General features: G+C 47.7%; 1 protein-coding gene across 8 annotated transcripts in view; it reads right to left on the bottom strand.

Moving 5' to 3' along the window:
- DAPK1 (death associated protein kinase 1) overlaps positions 1 to 18,326 on the bottom strand; it is a 185,693-nt gene that overhangs the window by 61,174 nt on the left and 106,193 nt on the right. The window lies entirely within an intron of this gene.

Here is an 18,326-nt window from a genome sequence, read left to right as displayed (position 1 = left end):
TCTCAAAATGAATAAATGTTAAAAAAAAATAAGGGTGCCTGGGTGGCTCAGTCGGTTAAGCGTCCAACTTCAGCTCAGGTCATGATCTCGCGGTTCGTGGGTTCGAGCCCCACGTCGGGCTCTGTGCTGACAGCTCAGAGCCTGGATCCTGCTTCAGATTCTGTGTGTCTCTCTCTCTCTGCCCCTCCCCCACTTGCACTCTGTCTCTCTCTGTCTCAAAAATAAATAAACATTAAAAAAAAATAAAAAAAAAAAAAGAATACATGTACACAAAATTGAAATGCATGAGGTTGTTTGGGGATTTATCAGTCTCCCTGGCCAGACTGTAAATCTCTAAAGGACAGAGGTCGGCCCCCGGCCATCCACCAGGTTCTCCCACAGTCCCAGCCACAGAGCAAGAGCTCAAAACTTTGTTATCCAGTGGATAAATGAACAAACTCCCCAAAGAAATCTACAGCAGTAATTAATGGCAAATAACAGGGAACTTTTAATAAGAGTTTTTATAAGTTCATCTTTTCTCAAGTTTAACCATACATTCACAACATAATAATTAACTGTAATTACGCACATAACTGCTGTGTTCATTATCTTTCTTTCAGCAAGACAGCTCCATAAACATACATACCACTTCTACATCCAGAGGGAAAAAAAAAAAACAAAAAAACAGTGCTTACGAGATTAAACTATAATGACAAAAGTCTGTGTCTTAAAGAACAGGGTCAGATCCTGCCCCTTCACCCTCTAAGTTGTTGTTTTTCTTAACCTGGCCCCAGCTCCACTAGCATTAGGATTGCTCGGGGTGTTTTAAACGTGCAGAGTCTGAGGCACCTGGTGGCTCAGGTGGTTAAGGGTCTGACTTCGGCTGATCTCACGGCTCGTGAGTTTGAGCCCACGTAGGGCTCTGTGCTGACGGCTCAGAGACTGGAGCCTGCTTCAGATTCTGTGTCTTCTGTGTCTCTCCCTCTCTCTCTGCCCCTCCCCCATTCATGCTCTGTCTCTTTCTCTCTCTCTCTCTCTCTCTCTCTCAGCTCTAAAAAATAAATAAACATTAAGTTAAAGAAAAAAAAATTAAAAATACAGGTTCTGGGCCTCCCATCCAGCCTGCTACCTGAGAGTTTCCGAGATGGGCACCAAGAAACGCAGAATTTTTAACCAGCGCCCCCAGGGGATTCTTAGCACACTAAAAAGTGAGGGCCATTTTTCAAACTTTTAACTGCATCCTCCTGCTGCATGGCCTCCCTCTGATATTTAAGGTCTGGATGTTTATCCTGAAGGCGAGGTGGCTCCTCCGCCCCTGGGACCCCAGCAGAGGGCTTGCGCAGATATGCCACAAGCCACAGAGCCTGAGCCAGCCAGGGAGGCCTGGAGCCCGGCCTGGGGGACAGAGACCTGCAGGTGACAAGGACATTCCTGCAGCAGTGGCCTCCCTGCCTGCACCCTCCTAGCCTTACTGCCCTCTCCTCTCTATGGAGCCCTTGGCCGTGAACCCCACACTGGCTCCCCACCACTCCTCACTTTTCTGTCTCCTTACTCCTCTTAAAAACAACAAAACAGGGAGAGGGATTCCTTCAACTCCAGGGGAAAACAGGGAAACGAACCAACTAATTTTGAGCAAGATGGTCTATCACCTGGGTGCTTCCTTACTCTCTGGGCTGTATGGCGTCGTCGAGGTGCATCGCGCAGCCCTGGGCCGCGTGCTAGGGTGAGGTCCAGAGCTGGCACACCCAGTGCAAACCTTAATTCTGCAGCCACAAGGTTATGCCTTCTCTCTGGGCCTCACTTTCTCACCAAACAGGTATAACAGGACCTACTCCTTTGAGGATTTTGAGAATGAAAGGTAATAAATACACAGGATGAGGCTGCCAGGTCTGGCATGAGGCTGAGGTCCAGGAAGCGGAATGGATGCCATTTAAAGGAGGGACAGACCGTCCCTGTGGGCTGCCATGCCACCTGCCCCAGGGCTCCAAGAGGAAAGCCCCCTTCCTGCCCTGCTTTCCCTCAAACCCACTGACTGGCCTGACCAGTGCGCTCGCAAGGAGGGGGTGCAGCTTGATAGAGGTGGCTGGTCCCACCTTTCCTCCCTCTGCCCCACTTTCAGGGACGTCCCCACTCCCCCTCGCTCACACAAACCACTCACGCTTCTCAACGCATCAGAAGTTTCTTGACAGTGAGAAATGGCTGCCTGGAAATGGGGAAAACCTTCCAGTATCGAAAGCGTCAGCACAGGGCAGAGGCCTGGGTCCTTCCTAGAAACCCCACTGCCACTTCAACCCAGGTCTTTGCTCCTTTTCCCTTTGGTAGCTTTCCCTGCCTCGTGTCTGACCTGAGCTTCCTTCTGGTCCTGGAGAAGCAGTTAATTTCATTCTCCTTGGGCTCCAGGCTCTGTGAAGTGGGACAGCAAGGGGTGAGAAGACCCTAGTTCAAATTCTCTCCCATTACCCAACTTCCACTGAGCCTGGGATTCCTCTTCTGTAAAATAAGGGTCAATCACACCCCACAGAGTTGTTTGGAGATTTCAGGATATGTAGAGCCCCTTGGTGCTCAATAAACACTTAAACACTGTTTTTCTTGTCCTCTGGCTTCAAAGTAAAAGCCCTCCCACAGCAGCATGGTGTGCAGGTGCATGTTTAACAATGGACTGCCTGGGGTTGGGGGCAGGGACAAAGCCCATTCCTGAGCTGTCCTATTCCTCTCATGGTCATTTCAAGCCACCCAAGTGATGATGGTGACCGTGTGGTTGGGAAGCATAAACAGCTCTGTGACCTGGGCGAGCCAGCTACCTGGCCCACCGACACATTCTGGTATTTTCCAAGGATGGCGCCACAGCATGCCATGCCACGTGCTCTTCTGCGCTGTGATTGTGCCTCTGTGGCTCCACCCCCTTGATTCTTTGACCAATAAGACATAGCAGAGTGACTCTGTGCCAGCTTCAATGTGGTCTTTCATAGACCTATGGCTACCACATCCCGAAGTCCTCATGTAAGAAGTGTGATGGTCCCGAAGCCACCATGCGGTATGAAGAAACCCTGGAAGATGAGACGCCCCATGAAGAGAGAAAGAAGCCAAGGGGCATTAAGCAAGAAAGAAATCTTGGGAGTGGATCCTTCTGTCCAGCAGAGGCCATGGAGGTCAGACTCTGAGCCCTTCTAGAATTCCTGACCCACAAAATCATGCGCAAAATAAAACGGTCATTTTGATCCACTATGGAGGGCACCATGAATACCACCCATGCTCCCCATGGAGGAAGGATGCACTATCCAACTACTAGGAGGATACCAGAGCTTCCTTCTGCTACAAGCTGCCGTTCAAGGTCACATCCAATGGCTGCTGAGCGTAGGAACATAAAGCTGGGCTGAACAAATGTCTATAAAGAGCTAGATATAAATATTTCAGGCTTTGGGGGCCATATAGCTCTGCCACCACCACTGAACTCTGCCCAAGTAAGGTGAGAGCCTCCTTAGATAATTTGTAAATGAAGGGGTGTGGTGTGTTCCAATAAAACTTTATTTACAAAACCAGGTGACCACCTGGTTTTGGCTCATAGGCTGTAGTTTGCCTACCGTGACATAAAGGCCAGGACAACTCAGTCCAACCTGGAGCAATTCTAAAATTCCTTCAGAATTTTCTGTTGGGCCCACTGGGGCTGCCACTGAGCTGCAAGGCAGCACGACCTCTTCTGTCCACTACTGTTCTTTCCCCTCTGTTCCAAGTCTTGATCCCAAGGGCAGTTCTTAATAATCATCCTCCACACGTCCGCTTCCCTGGGAACCTACCCTGCACCCCACTAAATTTGGGGGTAGTTTGTTACAGACCAGTAGATGACAGAACGCTATCTTGAACTGGGTCTGTTCACTTGGTTCAGCCAACAGAAACCAGGTTTGTCTTTCTCTGGGCCCGGTCACCTTCTACCCTATTCAGTCTTCCTTTCTCAAGCAACTTAACTCCAATAGTGCCTCCTGATCACAGAGATGAGAACCAGAACAACCCTGGAGCCCCCAGAGTGAAGGACAGTGAGGGACCAGCCTGCAACATGGCGGTGCCTGGTCAAGACTGAGAGGAAGGAGACCTGAATCATCTTTGGTTTCTCCATCATCCTTCTCCAGGCCCTGTTCAAATCTCACGGCATTCATGATGAGCTCCATGCTGTGGTTCGTCCAGGGAATTATTCAGCTGGACTTCAGGAGTGTTGGGAGAGCCCCCACCTCACTGGGCCTGGACCCATCACTGGTTTCCTACTACCCTGAAGGCCGTACATATATATTCATTCTCCTTCACAGGGAAAGGCAGATGTTCTAGCCATCAATTTTAAATATGGCTTATCAAATATTAAATTTGATAAAACTCATCAATTATTTAGTCATTAAGCAAGGAAATCAACACTACATGATTTTGGCAAAGATTTGGGGGCATTATAAGCATCACTGGATAATTTACCCCACTTAGCCCCCAAATCTCAGAAGGGCAAAAAGTAACCTGAGGACATTTTCCATATACAGGCTTAGAACCAGAACTGAAAGGCTTACAATGTTGTTGGGGAACAGCAGGGTAATGCCAACAAGATCAGCCAAAACGTTGGTATTTCCACTCTTCGTTCCAAATTTTACATTTTGCTTAAGAGAAAGAAGATTGATGGGGAGAGAGATGAGCAATCTGTGCAGCAAATTTAGAAAGCAAGTCTAACCTCCTTTATTAGGTCTTTGACTCAGAGTGTTTTAAATTACAGCATTATCATGGAAATTGTGTGAAATGCATGCTAATAAGCATGGCTGTTTTCACCAAGAAAGCTGGAAAATAGGAAGGTTTCCTCTCCTCCCCATGCCTTCCTTTGCCACCAATGCCTCCCTTAAAAGGCTGCTGTCACAGACTGTAGAATTTAAAAAAATTTTGTTTATTTATTTCTGAGACAGAGAGAGACAGAGCATGAGCAGGGGAGGGGCAGAGAGAGACGGAGACCCAGAATCCGAAGCAGGCTCCAGGCTCTGAGCTGTCAGCACAGAGCCCAGCGCAGGGATCGAACTCACAGACTGTGAGATCATGACCTGAGCCGAAGTCGGTCACTCAACCGACTGAGCCACCCAGGCGCCCCACAGAATGTAGAATTTTAAAAACACAGTGCCTTCAGAGTGACACAGAGAAACTATTACAGAATTCCGATTTCTGAATTACAATACTATTCAGGGTCCCTGACTTTTGCTAAGAATTGTCCAAGATATAGTAAGACTTGTTCTGGAAGAGGACTGGTCGTAACCTAAACTGCAGGGGCTCTTGGCTACAAGATAACTATACCTGATGAGCATTTCAAGGTAAATGCTAGAATTCATCAGCATTGGGCTGGATTTCCCCATTTGGTGAAGAGGGGGCCACTGGAACAATTCAGGACACACACTCACTGGATAGGCCTCAGCACACAGGCCCCCAACCCCAGCTCCGGCCCTAGGTTGTGGATTTCAGGCCCAGGCCTGGCCCCTGAAATATCCTGCACTATTCTCCACTCACTCTTTCCCCTGTCTCTTTGGCTACCTGAACACCGATGGCCCGGCAGGGGACCCTGAGGAGAACCAGGGCAGCAGAGACATTAAGAAGAAAGAATACGGATCCCCGAGCCACTGTCTGGAGGCCACCCACCCAACCTGTAACATCCACACTGTACTTGAGTGAGAGATAAATCCTATTATGTTAAGCCACTGAGATTTTGCAGTTGTGTTCCCGCTTCTGTGAATACCAATCTATTTAACCAGAAGTAAGAATATAATCTATTTTTTAAATTTAAATTAAAGGAAAGCAACCAATGCAAAGCACAGAGTACAGTAACTATTCTGGTTATCTAGTGTTGTGCAACGTATCTCCCTGAACTTAGTGGCTTTAAACATGACAATCATTTTGTTGTCTCCTTCGATTTCTGTGAATCAGGAATCCAAGAAGGCTTGGCTGGGTAGCTATGGCTTAGGGTCTGTCATCAAGGTGCAATCAGACAGTAGCTGCAGCTGAAAGCACAGGGATGATGGACCACCGGGGGGCTCTCTGGGCATTTCTCTCCATGTAAAGTCATGGCTCCATGCGGGCTGGTTTCGGCTTCCTGACAGCATGGCAGACTCAAGACAAGGAGACCATTTGCGTGGAAGGTCATGGCTTCAGGGCAAGCGTTCCAGGGTGGAAGCTGCCTCAGCAGTCACACAGCCTCAACAGCAAGTCGAAATCTTCTCCAGATTCAAGAGGAGAGATGTAGAATTCATCTCTTGATGGGGGGAACTTCAACATTCTACACAACACGTAGGACAGGAGAGGACATTGCAATCTTCCTTGGAACACACGTCACATTACCTGTGACAGACAAACTGAAATTCTCAACCTTACTTCACCTGAAGGAGTATTTTACGACGGTGAGTTAGAGGTAGTTGTATTAGTGTGCTAGGACCACACCAACAAATGGGGGAGGGGGACGATTGGCTCAAACTAACTGAAATTTCTTGTCTCAAGTTCTGTAGGCTAGACCTCCGAAATCGAGGTGTCAGCAGTGTTGTGATCCCTTTGAACTCTCTAAGGGGACCTTCCTTGCTTCTCCTAGGTCTTAGCAGTTTGCTGGCAACCTCTCGTGTCCTTGGCTGGAGATGAACCACTCCAGGCCTCTGCCCTCATGCACAGGTCTGTGTGTGATGCCCAAATTTCCCCTCTTACAAGGACACCAGTCTAACCGGATTAGCACCCACCCTAGTGGCTTCATTTTCACTTGGTTACGTCCATTAAGGCTCTATTTTCAAAGAAGGTCACATTCTGAGGTACTGGGGGTTGGGACTTCAACATCTCTCTTTTTTGGGGGGGGGGACGGGGTGGATACAATTCAACCCATAACAGGTAGTAGCTGCTCACAGGCTGCAAGCAAAATGTCACAGGCTGGCTACAGCATCTCAGGACCAGTGGAGGAAGTAAGAGGGAGGATAATCCGAATCTGCTCATGTCTTTTGTTAGCCTTGTTTTCAGATTCTCCTAGGACAGAAGGGTCCCTTCATGCACCGTCATAAAAACTTTTAAATTCAGGTCAGGGGGCGACTGAGTGGCTCAGTCGGTTAAGTGTCCGACTTTGGCTCAGGTCATGATCTCGCAGTTCATGAGTTCAAGTCTTACATCAGGCTCCATGCTGATGGTGCAGAGCCTGCCTGGGATTCTCTCTCTCTCTCTCTCTCTCTCTCTCTCTCTCTCTCTCTGCCCCTCACCCGTGTGCTCGCGCGCGCGTGCTTGCTCGCTCTCTCTCTCTCTCTCTCAAAATAAATATATAAACTAGAAAAATAATTCACATCAGACAAATGTGAATGAAAAATGCATATCTGGTCCTGTCCTGAAGTAACTTCCCCAACATTTTGAGATGATCCTTCTCTTACATCGTGCAGGACGTGATGTGAAGGTGTTGAAGGCAAGTACCCGCCTTCTTCCTGGCTCTGCCTCTGAACAAAAATTAGAGTTCAGTGCTCTACTGTCATCATCAGGTTCCTTCTTGCTAATCTAGGGGGAAGCCCTGGAAGGCTTTCACACTGTCACCTCTCAGGGTCCAAAAGGAAACCCCCCCAGGCAATTGAAGACTTTGAGGAATGCAAAGCTGGTAATCTGAAGGGAAAGAAACACAACACCCCCTCCTTGTGGAATTTGTGAAATAGGTGTGAATTTAAGGTCAGCAGTAGCCTGGGGGCTTGAGAACACATTCTCTGCTTAGATACTGTGTTATCCCCCAGGCACTTTATAAATAGCATCAAAGGAGTTCCTAACTTCACACCTCCTCTGAATTAGCCCTGCCTCCTTTGAATCCAAAACATAAACTATATCTGAAAATACATTTTCTGTCTGTTTCACCTCAAATTCAAGTTCAAGTAACAACTTAAGAGGAGTTCTGGGGATCCTCACAACACAGCATGCTTGGCACCCAAAATTCACGGTGGGGGTGGGGTGGGGGAAGTGATCTTTCACTTTACCCAAAGAGGCTGTGCAGGAAACAGGGAGGAGCCTTCCCAGGGTTTCTAGAATGAAATCCCTATGGGAGGAACATCACCGAAAGGGTAAAAGGCATTGGAGGCAGACATTCTGGGTTTCAGTCTGCGCTCCATGACTTCAGATAGGTTAAGTTACTTTCAGAGGCAGTTTCTTTGTCTATCAAATGGAGATAATAAAACCTACTGTTCATTATTACTACCGGGGATGAAAGGAGAAAATGTGACTTCAGTTAAGAGCATCTGGCACTCGACAAGTGTTATCAATATTCCAGGCAGCCGTCCCTCGCCTTCACTCCACCTAACCATAGGTGTCCGGGTGAGGAAAACCCTTGAGCTGCCCTCTGTGTCTCACGTCCAGATGCGAGCCTACGGGGTGGGATTTGGACATGGCTGCCATGCCAAGGAGGGACGTGAGGCTGCTCACTGGTTATACACCAAGGCTTCCCTGAAATGAGTAGTCATTCCTGGGGCACAAACCTGGGGAAAAGGTGGGGGAAGGTGGGCTTTGCCTCTGTTTCCTTGGGTCTGGACAGAGAGGAATCTAGATGTGCCTGAGGGCAGCCAGGTGGGGGAGGGAATGGGAGAAAGCGGGTCCTGATGGGGCAGGCAGGCACCTGCAAGCAAGAGGAAGCGCTGGCAGTCCCAACACCATCCACTTAATGTGACTATTTCTCTCCTGTCAAATAAAGACGTAACATGGCCCTGTCTAGATTGTGCCACAGGAGATTAAAGACGTGATTTCTCGCTTAGTCAAGAGTGTGGAGAGAATACCAAGGCCTGTATGGAGCTGAGAGAGGTGATGAGGGACAGTACTCAAGGGAAGTTCAATCTCATGGGGCCAAAAGGACCACCACACCCAGCCACTCCCCCACCTCACCCATGAAGCCCCCAGATGGCCAACCCCACAGATCTGTGCTTACCCAGTTAGCTGGCACATTCTCTTAGAGAAGTCACTCCATTTTTAACTTAAAAATATTATCCAAGAAATACATAAATATCTCTTAAAAATATTATCCAAGAAATACATCAATATACTCTCCTTAAGAAAAATTAACACACCCATACATAAAACTAAAGACCCTTCTGACTATCCCTCTCCTGCCGGGTCCCGGCCTTCTCTCTCTCCACCTATCGTCTCCTGTAGCCCTCCAGAACTTTCTCAGTATGTTCTGTGAACTGCACAGCACTGTTTCATCTACATTTTAAGAACGGAAATGATACCGGACTGTATGCGTCATTGTGCAATTAGCGATCTCACCTTGGCAATGCTCGCTGGGAAACAGCTCTTGCGCCCTCCCTTTTCATTGCTGCCCAACGGCCATGGGGCTTTCCAGACCAAAGTTTTACTCAGCCATTCCCTGGCTGATGGACTTAACACTGCTTCTGATTTTTCACTATCACAAACTATAACGCAATGATTTTTGTGTGTGTACTTGCCTCTTGAAGAGGTGAGAGTTTTTCTGGACTCTTGGATGTACAGCCCAATTTGGAATTTCTAGGTCATAGGCTAGGCTTGTTTTTAGTCTCAATTTATGCTCGTCAGCTGTAGCTGGTGAACGTGCCATGGTTTCCCAGCTCATGTGCTTGGTATTATTACTTTGGGCCAATCCAATGGATGACATAAATGAATCACCATTGTATCCTACCTGTCCCTGCTAACAGAGAGACTGCTGCCCTTTCAAATCAAAAGACTGCTCATTTTCCACGTTTTTCCGCCTTTTGTATCTGAATGGGTGTAAACTGTCTACACTCTGCCCATTTTCCTATTGGACTGTCAATTGTTTTTCCATTTTAATTGGCTGATAAGTGCTATATCGTCCTCTCCACACAAAACCTTGATCTCTTCTATATTCCCAATGTGTTCTCCCGATCTGTGATTCGTCTTGTAACTTTGCTTCAAGTGATGCTTTGTTAGACCAATTCTAAATTTGGACGCAGTCACACTTGTCACTCTTTGAAGAAATCAAGATTTTTTGAACCAAATGTGGGGACAATGGAATAGCAGGTGGGGTGTAGCCGCTGTGAAGCCAGAGCAAGAACTTAGTCTTCCTGCGTTTGTAGATACTAATAGCGGTTCCCCGTGAGCCCAGAGAGGCAGGTAGAATTTCAAAGGTTTTCCAGCATTTTCGTTCCTCCCCAAACCCAGGTGTGTCCCTAGATTAGGAGCTACCTGAGGGGCAGTGTGACACATGGTCGGTCCCCTGAACCTGTCATGGTGGGAAACTGGGGCTCCAAGAGCAGATTATGTGCCTCTCTTCCCAACTCCTCCTGGAGTGACATTATATCGGAACTGGAAATTGGCCACGGTGGGATTTGTACCATAGAAATAGACAAACTTTACAAATCAGGGCTCCTCTTGCCTGGAGAGCTAGATGTTACACACTTTTTTTCTCCAGCACACCACTGACCTATAGTATCCTAGGCACAGCCACCTGCCTGCATGACCTCCAGCTGTGGGCTGCTATTCCTCTTCATGTCTAGTCGGAAAATGTCTTCTTACGTAGACCTGAAATGTAGCTCTGGTAACACAGGTCCTGATTCTGCCTTCTAGAACCAGGGTCAACAAACTTTTGTGCAAGAGGCTTCATGGACTATTTGGTCTTTGTTGCAGCTTTTCGACTCTGCTCCACAGTCTTCTTGCCTTTTTCTTCAACCGCTTAAAAATGTAGAGCCATTTTCTTCTCAAGAGCTGTGCGTGAACAGGCAGCAGGCTTTGGCTCCCTGGCTGTAGTTGGCCAAGCCCTGCTCAAGAACAACATGGCCAACAGAACACAAGGCACTCTGGGACCTACACACCATCCTTCCTGTATCCGAAAATGGTTCTCACACACCCCTGGGTCTTTTCTTCTCAGGTCTAGGATTCTTCCAAGTTTGCTCCTAAAGGCAATTCCAAAACCAAGTAAAGTGATTTAGGAATGTTTCTAGGATGTGCTTTACTGGGTTTCTGTAGCTGTGGTGGGATTGATATAGAGGCCAAGTTAATGGCAGGAAAAGGTACAGAAACCTGGACTGAGGTCAGTCAGGTGTTCTGACCAACTCAGGAGTGTCACAGAATCCCTAAGAAGCAGAGCTCAGGGGGCCTCGCCACATGTTAGCTGTGTGATACAGGGTAAGGCACTTAACCTTTCTGGGCCTCTGGTAGAATGAAGATAGCTGCAAATTCTTACATGACCCACTGAGAGCCATGGTCCCTTTTTCCATACCTCGAACCCGAGTAGGCTCTGTGTCTGCTGGGCCAATAGCAGATGAGAAAAGTGATCCCATGTCAGTCTTAAGACACTGGCAGCTTCCATTTCCTGTTTGGAATACTTAGCCTGGGAACCCAGATGCCATGCTGTGGGTGAACCCAAGCAGCACTATGAATGGTGCACATGGAGAAGAGCCAGCACCCCTGACTGAACTCCCAGCTACAGCCAGCACCATCATGCTGGTCAAGTGAGAGAGCCATATTCGAAGGGGCCATCCTGCCTCATGCAGTGGCCAGGCTGATGCTCCAGGGAACAGAGAGAAGCCAGAACAGCTAACCCTTGCCCACATCGTAGATTCAAAATCAAAACAAATGATGGCTGTCATTAAGCTTCCGAGTAGTTTGTTACACAGCAGAAGACACCCAGAATGGGGCCTCAGAGTCCTAACTCCCTGGGCTTTTGTTAGGATTAAATGATATGCCAGGTACTTAGCTAAGTGCCTGACACATAAAATGTCCTCAATGAATGGCAATTGTTCTGAAAAAATACAGACCCTTAAGTTACCTTCCACATACAGGGGAAATGTTTCACCTCCTTATCTTAGGGGTTTTGCTTCTAAGGCCAAGCTTTCGAAAGAGGCTGACATTTTTTATGGCTTTTCCATTAAACGAGATGAAATGAAAAGCACTTAGCACAGAGTAAGGCATATAGTAATTGCTCAGGAAATGTCAAAAATCATTCCGCTTTGATGCCCAGAAACCTCCACAGAAGTTCTAACTCGTCTCAAACCTCCACTCCCAACCCGCCTCCGGCCCACCACATAAACCACTCCATCTGGGTGGCTCTGCCTGATCCCCTAAACTCTCCGAGAACTACCCATTTTATTTTAGTTCCTTTGCATCCAGGTGAACTCCTCAGATCCATGGGAACTCCTCGATTCAAGGGGGACAGACTGTTGTGATTGGTAAGTAAACAGGACATGGTATTGAACAAATGGAGAGTTGGTTTATATGCTCTGGGGCATGCATGCTTTGTGCGTAAAGGACCAAACCCATGAGTTCTGCCAGCTATGGTAGGGAAAGCAAGATTCTGATCTGGAAAGATTCACATTTGGAAATAAGTTGAGATCCCCAAGGCCCCTTACCTCAAAAATCTTGTCTTCTACCATCATGAAGGACTCATCTGTGAAGCTGAATTAAAGCATAGCCACCGGGGCACCTGGGCGGCTCAGTCTGTTAAACATCAGACTCGATACTGGCTCAGGTCATGACCTTACGGTCATGAGATTGAGCCCTGCATCAGGCTCTGTGCTAAGAGTGGAGCCTGCTTGGGATTCTCTATCTCCTTCTCTTTCTGCCCCTCCCACACTCTCTCTCTGCCCCTCCCCCACTCACGCTCCCTCCCTCACTCTCTCTCTCTCTCTGTCTCTCAAAAATAAATAAATAAAAATAAAGCATTGCCACCATGCCAAAATGAAGATTTTAAAGCAATCACTTTCATTCATAGATGAAAGAGCAGAATCATGACTTTTTTCCAGTATCCGAGATGGAAACAGAATGCTGGGTTGGTAACAAAAAACAAAACAAAACAAAAACAAAAACAAAAACAAAAACACCACACCATGCCTTATCAATCCCAGCAGACATGAGCTGCCCACGTTACTCAGCTGTTAAGAAGATGGCAGCGGCTGTGGATGGTGTGTAATAGGCAACTGTGCTCCAGTCCAAGTGGTCCCTGATAAGATTATCCACCTCCCTCATTTAAATGACAGCATGCTAAATTCAAGGCCAGAAAACGGAGGCACAGTGTTCTGAGTCAGATTTTCAAACAAGAGGCTGCAGTTCCCAGTGAGACAAGGTACTGGGGGCGGGGGGGAAGTTTTGTTTTTTTTCCACGTTGAAGATTCCCATTGAAGAAGACTTATGAGGAATATAATGAGACATTTATAACACAAGCCAATAAACCAAAACCAAAAACATTTTTGTTTCTCTCTTCCTGTTTCTGGGAATAGAATCTACTTGTCCTCTGCTCATGAACCACATCAAAATGATTGCAACGCAGGAAAATATGCTAGTGGTTCAGAGACGTGGTTGGTTAGAGCCAGCTCTCTGGAGAAGAAAACGCTGATGGTTGTTTTTTCCAGGATCAGGCACTGAGGTGACAGGTGACGCCTACAGCATGTCTTATGAGGGTGATCGTCACTCCTACAGTGGATTCCCATACACCATAGTGCCCCCCCCAACTCTGAACACTTGCTTGTTTCCTGATTCCCTACTTGCATTTTTGTTTCCATACTGGATGGAGCGAGAAGAGACCTGGGAAAGAGGAATGGATGGAGTGAGGTAGCATAAAAATGTGCCAAAGTGATAAAAAGCAGTTTAAAGCATCCAGAAAACTTCTAGAGACAAACAAAAAGCAAACGATGGAGTCCATCAGTTCAAGAAGGTAAAGAGGAGAAAAGTGTAAGACTACAAGAATGGAAACCTTTGTGGAAGATGGCTCAATCTGCTTCCCAAATAATTCCACGAGACCAAAGGATACCCTTGAAGAGAGGTAGTAGTGTGCAAGAAAGGGCCGTGTTGGGAGCCAGTGTGGACATTTGTAGACTCTTGGGTTTCTGGGTTAGAGCAATGAGGAGTCCTGGATCTGGAACCACCCAGATGGGGAAGAAGAAAGGGAAGGTAGAGAGGGAGTGTCAGAAATGTCTACATTCGGTGAAATTAAGCAAATTCAGATGAGAAAAAGCAGATGCTAGCATGCCAGAGAGGGAACGCGGGGTCAGAGGAGATCCTTAACAGGTGTGCTGGGAATGCAGTGTGGATTTAGAGCCTGAGGCCCAAGGCCTGTCCCCCCCATCAGTCAACATCCTGAGGACTGCAGACAGTCATGGGCCCTATATTTCAAGAGAGATGTGGAGCCTGGAGAACATTCAGGAAACGCCACACCAACAATGAGAGGGATACACACGACACTGACCATAAAGACTGTCCACTCCCTGGGACGTTTAGGGGGGCCAAGAGATGCAGGAATGCTGGGCACATGTGGCCCCAGGAACGGAGGACTCCCTGCCTGGCCTGGTTTCGGCAGGAAGCCCACTAGAAAGGCTGCATATGGCCTTGTGGGTATGGTGTCCCAGAGTTCAGTGGCCAAACCCGCCCACCTGGTTACCACGAATGGGGTACAAGTGTTCAGAGGCCCAGGGGCCCCAGCCCTTAGGTGTCTGGATGGAGGCCAGAGCTGCCTGGCTGGACCTTGAGGGTGGCCATCTCCGGCCACAAATAGCCTCAGCTGTTCCCCCCCGCCCTTGCTCCAAATAAATGACCACGTGCACCGCACACTGGCGTGATGTGACAAGAGATGAGGAGCACGCCCACAGGCAATATGGTGGGAATGGGGGTGGTAGAGAAAGGGCTGAGAGAGAAACCAGCCCCACCTTCCAACTGATCCACACCGATTTCCCGAAGTACAGAAAGTACTCACATAAAGGGAAATACAGGCAACAGCAAGACTGACCACAGCACACACCAAGTCTCTTTTTATTTTAATGGCTTCTGTCCAAGCTTTGGAGACCCACAGAAATAATGAGGCCAATGAAAATTGGAGCAAACGAAAAGCTGGGGCAGCCAGACATCGCTTCGGCCTGGGTCACCATAACAGGTGCTGGAACAAAAGGCCAGTGGGAAGTAAACCAAGCTAGCACAGCCATAGATGGAGGTTTATTCCAAAACCAATCAGTCTCATCTAGTTGAAAACAAGGGAAGGCTATTATTATCCAGGGAAACACAGGGACCCATCTCTCCTCCTGCTCCTTGACTGGGTCTATTCTCCCTGACAATCCAGCCCAAAGGGCTCAAATGAAAGCTTCTAATTGTTGTTGACAACTCAGAAATCCCAGGATGAAAGACCACTTGCCCATCAGATAGGGGATACTCGCCAATCTGAAGGATGGTATTCCCCGTTCTTTTCTTTCTTTTTTTTTTTTAAGTTTATTTATTTTTGAGAGACAGAGAGAGAGGAGAAGGGGGAGGGGCGGAGGGAGAGAGAATCCCAAGCAGGCTTCGCGCTGTCAGTGCAGAGCCCGACGAAGGGCTGACGCTCATGAACCGTGAGACCATGACCCGAGCTGAAATCAAGAGTCGAATGCATAACCAACTGAGCCGCCCAGGGGCCCCTGGAGCTGCCCATTCTTGAGCCAGCCCCTGAGAGGTGGAAAGCTGTGATTTAAAATGGGCTTAAAGCAGAGTGGTCCTACCCGGTCTGAGGATGGATTTGAGGAGGAGGAAGAAGAGTGGGAAGAGGAAGAGGTGGGAAAGGTGAAAGAGATGACACTCATTCAGCAGAGGGAGATGCTATCAGACCATCTCCTGCCACGGTTTCCCTCCAGGAGCTCTAACAAACCTGGCCACTGGCAGAAGCCAGACATCAAGCCGAGCGCCTCCTAATGAACACCTTGGTGATGAGAAGGGGGGTGGGTGACCCGAGACCTCTAAGAAAGATAGCGATGAGACCTGGATCTCTTTTTCAACAGCATAGTCAGCCCGGGACCCTGCCAGAGTTTGAGCCGGGTCAGTGTGACACAGAATGGCACACTGGGCAAAGGTGACTTCTGATTGTCTGAAGAGCTCACCTTCTTTCTCTCCCTTCCTTCCTCCCTTTCTTCATTCCTTCTTTCCTTCCTTCCTTTTCTTCCTTCCCTCCCTCCTTCCTTTTCCTTTTGCATACATGTTGATTGAGTGCCTACCCTGTTACAGGCGTTATTAGATTAGTATTAGATGCCAGTGACAATCAGCAGCTGGAATTTTAGGTGCCCACTTCTGACTGTCATTGATGTCCAGCATCATAATGCCAGGCGCATAGTAGTTTCTCAGTTCCTGTCCCTCAGAACCCCACCAGCTACCCTTCTACTCTACTTCCCCATCCCAGGCACTTGGCTGACACATACAGCCCAGCCCTCTCAGGCCCAACATGGAAATCAGCTACGGTGACAAACTACTCTGTACTTTTGGCAGGTCACAAATGATGCAGAGCTTTAGCTTTGTCCCCTCTTGTCGTCCCCACTGTCCTTACTCTAGAAAGGCCCCTCACTGCTGTCCATCAGGATCTCCCAGCTGGTCTCCTTGACGGAATTCAACTTCAGCCACTCTTACCATCCCCAGGTGCTTGTATTCACACCCTCTCCTACAGGGAGGGAGGCAGAGGCAGAAAGACAGGTAAGTAAAATGCTGGCACATCTCCTGGAAAGTTCACAGTCCCTTGCAGGAGAAATGTACGTAAACATTTAAAATATAGTATGGTAACCATTACAATCAACACACTTCTACGAGGTGATGAAAACACACATTAAGGAAGCAATGAAATCTAATGGGGTAGGTAGGAAAGCCAAAGAGAGAGAGGAGGATGTGTGAGCTGGACTTTAAGAGAGGAGCAGGAGTTCTACAGGTGGGCAAGGTTTGGCACATCAGGCGGAGGGTGGAGCATAAACAATGGGTTGCGGGTAAGAACATGGAATAATGTGGTAAAGGCAAGAGCTTCTCTGCAGCGTGAGCATCAGGGGCAAAGGCAAAAGGTGTAGAGGAGAAGTGGTTGTCCATAAGGAGGGTGCTGGACACCCTCAAAGATCCTATATACTCTATGGATCATGACCTCATTCTACAGGAAGGAGGGAGCCATCAGAAATATTTTCTAAAGTTTTATTGAGCTATAACTCATGTACCAAACAAGTGACTCTTTTAAAATGTACAGTACAATGGTTTTTAGTGCACTCACAGAGGTGTGCAACCATCACCACAATCTAATTTTAGAATATTTTCATCACCCCAAAAGAAACCTTGTGCCCAACAGTAGCCATTCCCGTTCTCCACCACTAGTACCTCATCTGGCCTAGGCAAGCACGAATCTACTCTCTGTCTCTACAGATTTGCCTATTCTGGACATTTCATATAAATCCAATCATATGATATACAGTCTTTTGAGACTGGCTTCTTTCACTTAACACAACACTTTCAAGGTTCATCCGTCCATGTTGTGCCATGTATTTGCACCTTATTCTTTTTTTTTATGGCCAAGTAACAGTCCATCATACAAAGAGACCACATTTTGTTTATCCATTCATCAGGAGATACACATCGGGTTGTTTCTACTCTTTTGGCTATTGTATTCAAGCTTTTATTCCTTACCCTCTAGAAGACTTAGTCAAGAGTATGTTTCCTGAAGCCCAAGCAAGTAGATCAGCAACTCACAAAGAAAAAACGTCTACATCAATGGTCAACTGTTCTTGAGACACACATGACCCATCCCTTACATCATGATATTCTTCTCGCTCTATTTGGACTCTCCACACATTTACTGGACCACAGTGTTAAGTTCTGTGGGCGCCAGAGCAGGTCACGGTCTTGCCCTCAAAGAAACATATTGAGGGTGGGGAGAAAACGCACGTGGAGCTATAATACCAAAGCCGTCACAACGCCATCCTACCTCCTGAACTTCACCATTCCCATAGCTACAGTAGAACGTGCTCTGCCCTCTCCTAGCATCACAGAAATGCTAAGAAATTAGGGGGAGGAACAACATGGCTGCTGGAGAAGCAGCAGAGAAACAGAAAGGTCCTGAAAGTCCAAGTTCACTTCCAAAAGTTGATAAATTACTGTTTGGAAATTAAAGAGGAGCAAATACAGCTCTAGATTCACAGAAGATGGGAATCGGTGCCCTGGGGGTAACTGGCCTGCCCTGGCCAGAGATGACTGGCCAAGCCCCAGATGAGGAGGACAGTGAGTGGAGTAGGCTTGGAGAGTCCTCGGTGCTCCAAGGGGGTCTTCTTTATTTCATTTGCCTCCCTCACAACCTCCAAAGACAGCAGCGTTTAAAAGATGGGCAAGGGGGAGGGGGCGCCTGGGTGGCTCTGTCAGTTAAGCACCTGACTTCAGCTCAGGTCATGATCTCACGGTTCACGAGTTCAAGCCCCACGCCAGGCTCTGAGCTGATTCTCTGCCCCTCCCCCACTTTCTCTCTCTCTCTCTCGCTCTCTCTCTCTCTCTCTCTCTCTCTCCCCCCACTCAAAAATAAATAAACATTAAATTTTTTTTTTATAAGAGATGGGCAATGGGCCTTGTAGGTTAAATCCTACATGGGCTTAGCAGAATTTCAGGATGTAAACAAAAAA

This window comes from Felis catus, chromosome D4 (genome assembly GCF_018350175.1).
Source record: "Felis catus isolate Fca126 chromosome D4, F.catus_Fca126_mat1.0, whole genome shotgun sequence".
Classification (NCBI taxonomy): Eukaryota; Metazoa; Chordata; class Mammalia; order Carnivora; family Felidae; genus Felis; species Felis catus.
The sequence above is the reverse complement of the archived record's forward strand: the minus strand, read 5'-3'. Positions and strand labels throughout refer to the sequence as shown.